At 43.3% G+C, this 4,177-nt stretch overlaps 1 protein-coding gene across 1 annotated transcript in view; it reads right to left on the reverse strand.

Moving 5' to 3' along the window:
* SLCO5A1 (solute carrier organic anion transporter family, member 5A1) overlaps positions 1-4,177 on the reverse strand; it is a gene marked incomplete at its 5' end in the record, with an annotated part of 28,345 nt that overhangs the window by 13,880 nt on the left and 10,288 nt on the right. The gene's annotated exons all lie outside the window — the stretch shown is intronic.

Genomic DNA, 4,177 nt, shown 5'->3' on the forward strand with positions numbered 1-4,177 from the left:
GCAGCCCCCGGGCTAACCAGCAGCATGGAGCCTGGTGCTCCATAGGGAGAAGACAGATCACACACCCTCCTGTAACCCTCTGCTCCAAGGACCATGCCTGGGAAGCTGGGATGATAGTATTATAATTTGAAAAGGGAGCCAAAAGGGTTTTAACTAAAATTACTTACAAATATTTGTAATAGATGCAGACGAAACATATGGAAAAAGTGATATCAGATATCGATGAATCGCAACATACCCTACACGCAACTTGTGTAATAGTCTCAGAAGGGATTAAAAAAACAATTAAAAATTAGACCGCATCATTAACTTAAATTGAAAAAGTATTCATAGACGTTGCAATTACCCTCAAATCAATTATCAAAAACCCATGAAATTCAGCACTGTAGTTAAAAGAAACACTTAAATGCTTCTAATTCTGTCCTGTAGTGATGTCGAGTTAGCATCACAGGATGACAATAACTCTATTCAAGACACAGGTTTTTTCAGATTGGACGGCATGATTTTAAACACGGGTTTTTCTTTTTCTCCTGTGGGGCCTCTGCCACAACCATAACCAGACTTTCTGTTCAAGTGTTATATCTAACCTGCTATGGTTTGGGGTTTTGTCATTTGCTTTTCTCGTCATACAGAAATTGAACACTGCTCGAACCAAAGCGCAATGCACTGCATGACAAGAAACCCACTAGAAGTACAACACGTTGAGTAAGAGCTCCCGAGCGAGGATTTTACTGGTGTTACAAGCCGTAATCTGCCTCGCTTTCTCCACTGACTCCAGCAGGTTTTCTGTTCAAAAGCAAACAGAATTCATTTAGACTCTTGTCATGTCAAAACTTGTCAGGCTGCAGTTTAGCACCTGCGTGGTCTGACTGCATCCAGTCTTAGCTTATGCAAGTCGTCACAGTTTGGGCTGAATTCATCATGAGTACGGGGTTTCTAACTTTAATGCAGTCAAATGCTTTCTTCCTGCCTCTGTGAAGAAACATATTAAATGTTAAGTACAAAATTTGGTGGAAATAAGTTATGAATAAATCTTATTAAGAAGCACTCATATATTTGAATCTTAGTGCTTTTAAAAAACCTGTAGGTGGTCACTGTGGCACTGTTTTCAACAGAAGAACAGAGAGAAACAAGGCAACAAGAGTGTGATTCAGTACAGCACCAACTTGAACATACGGGAACTAACGCAACTGTGCCCCTTCGCAAACCACATTACAGCAGCACGTACAACGACAAACAGTATCAGGGTTTATTGGCAAATACGCTGCACGTCTAACATACAGCTGATCAAAACTTATCTCACTGTTCAAAAGGAAATGAGAGACAAAATGTGGGAGATGCACAATGCCAGCAGATGTCAGCCCTCAAACCTCACCAGCTTTGGCTCTGTGTCTGGTTTTGGGTTGGCTTGGCATGAGTTGGCCGACTGGGGCTTAGATGCAAAAAGAAACAAAAGGGCAAGAGCCAAGATGCTCTAACTGAGCTTTTGCAAAGGCTCTCATAGGGCTAGATGATGCAGTTTGAGAAAAGGGCTGCCACAGGACTGCAGAGGGGCAGCTGCAGCAGGATTTCCCCAGGACGGGGAGCAGGATCGAGTGCTCCTCCCCCTGCAACAGGAGCAAGTGGTTACGGCCCTGCTGCTGCCGTGGTGAGAAAGGGGTCAGGAACCAGCAAGACGGGGTGCTGGGACCAGTCCTGCTGGAAAGTGAGCCATTGGGTGGCAGCTGCTCCCCTGTGCTGAAAACGTGTGGAAGAAAATAAGAGAGTAACTTTCAGAAGACTGGTCATCCCAGACAGAAATACCACTTCGTGAGAACGATGAACTAAGCGCCTTGTGGAAATTAGCTGGAAGTCCCCGGCCAAGGGCCGACTGCAAGGTCTTTGCTAAACCCATGATTCTGAAGGGCTTGGTCCAAACATTGCAGTACCTGGTAAAGTTCAGCTCTTCCTGGTAACACCGAGGTCCAGGACAGGATCACGTTTAGAATTTTTGATCTAAATGGACTGAAGAACTAATAAGGAAAAGAACCACAGAGCTAACGGACATTGTGCTCCGTTGTTTGGACGTGGAGCTGTATTTTCTCTTGACTCCTACTTGCATCTCATCTGAGCACTCAGTCTAAAGGGCATTGCTAATTTCAAAACTAATCAGTATTTTGAAATCGGATTTTGACTGATAAACAGATCAAGCCCAGTGTCTGGCGACACGCACAGGTTCTCTTACACCCGTGTGCGGGATTCCTCAGGGGTCAGCTCTGCCGATTACTGGAATATTTAGCTTGAAATAAAACAGATTATTCCTGCAGGCTGCCCAAACACGTTCTACCTGGAGCAGCTGAGGGGCGAAGCGCTTTGTGATTTATGAAGAGCAACTGTTTGGCATAGCAGGAAAAGCTGCTCTACATTAAGAAATCTGCAGATAAGAATATATATTCAGAATCAGGTTTTCCCTGATTTCCTCCTAAGATTATAGTAAAATCCTGTGCGACAGAATCCGTGTTACACTTCTGAATTTAAAAACTGGTAATAAAAAGGCACTGTAAGTGCCTCCTGTCTTTCAACCACACTAATACTAGGAAAAAGCAAACTTCAAGGATCCTTCAAGCATAATCAATCATGCATTTAAACCATTTCAATGCCCCATTTTTGTGTGTGACTAGCCACAGACTCAGGCTTTGATCTCAAGGCCATTATCAAACCTGTCGGGTTCTGATTTCTAGGTCTTCAAAAGACGACTCCTTGTTTTTGCAGGTGTGCATCAGAAATAAGCCCACATGAACTTGCAGTTTCCCTCATTCTGTCATTTGAACAAGTAAACCTCTATCAATTCCACTCCTAAAAGTGAGAGGATCTTTTAGCATGGCTGCAAACAGGTTTATGCTTCTGTGCCACATTTCAAACCTTAAACATCCTCATCTACTTCCTTTTTTTTTTTTTTTTTAATAACTTAGTATGTGACTAAGAGTAAATTGAACCCTGCCTTGCTGGACTGGTTTCTGTTTCACTAGTCTGCTGGCCATTTCCTTCCCTTGTCTTTCTTTGACAGTTTTTTCTAGTCAGTATTCACCTTCTTTCACTCGTGTGCTGGACCACTGCTTGGTTCACGGTAAGGGAAAAGCATGAGAAAAAACATGCAAACAGTACAAATATTGGTAAATACTGCTCTAAGCAAAACTCTTAAAGCACTGTAAACAGAATTTCAATACAAACTCAAATAATTCTGACTTCTGACTTTTCCTGATTCAATATATTTCCTTTATCCCTGTTCCTGCACACCTAGTCCAAGGCAACACAGTGAATACACACAGGGGAACAAACCATCCCAGCCTACACCAGTGTCCTCTTGTAGCCCATCAGCGAAGCCCCTTGCAAGGGTGATGCAGATAACAGGTACAGGACATCCCTTCTGCTGGTGCTCACTGGACAACACTCTCCAAGCCTGCCGCTGGAGTCTGCCTCAACGAGAAGGGTCCTCAGCAAACTTCCCCTCTGAGTCTGTATTTTTATCAAAATAAAGCTCAGGTCACTGAAGTCGGAGGCTACTCGCAGGTGGAGCCAGGTTTTCTTTACTTTTCAGCCTGGACGGGCAGCCACTGCAGGAAAAGGGACCCCAGCCCTCTCCTGCCATGCCTTTTTGATTCCTTTCCATTCATTAGAGAGCTAACTTACATGAAATTAGGACAAGTTACAGCAGGACAAGAATAATTTTGCCAGGGTTCCCAGGTAAGCGGCATCGTATCGATACACATTCGATATGCATTCGATATGGCATCGCATCGAAGATCAAACAAACCATTTCTTTCCTGAGCTTCTCCTCACCAAAGCTGCACAGATTCTGCAGATTTAATGGCAATGACCTCTGTCATGGCAGACTACAACACCACTAATATTTATCAGTACAGAACACAAGATGTGACCTACTAAATCATCAAACTCCCAGCTACTGCCTAAGCAGAGTTTCTGCCCACTGTGCTGTAAAAAGATGAAGCTCTGAAATTCACTGGGAAGTATAAAAAGTACATCGCATCTCAGAAAGAGCAATGCTAAACGATTTAGACAGAGGCAATCCTTTTTTCCTTCCCATGATAAACAAAATTACCTCAACTGAGAAGCTTGAGGCATGACCTCATCCCATAAAGCCCTCTTGAAAAATAATTAAATAATCGTGTATTCCTGC

Source organism: Buceros rhinoceros, unplaced genomic scaffold (genome assembly GCF_000710305.1).
Source record: "Buceros rhinoceros silvestris isolate BGI_N320 unplaced genomic scaffold, ASM71030v1 scaffold14560, whole genome shotgun sequence".
Lineage (NCBI taxonomy): Eukaryota > Metazoa > Chordata > Aves > Bucerotiformes > Bucerotidae > Buceros > Buceros rhinoceros.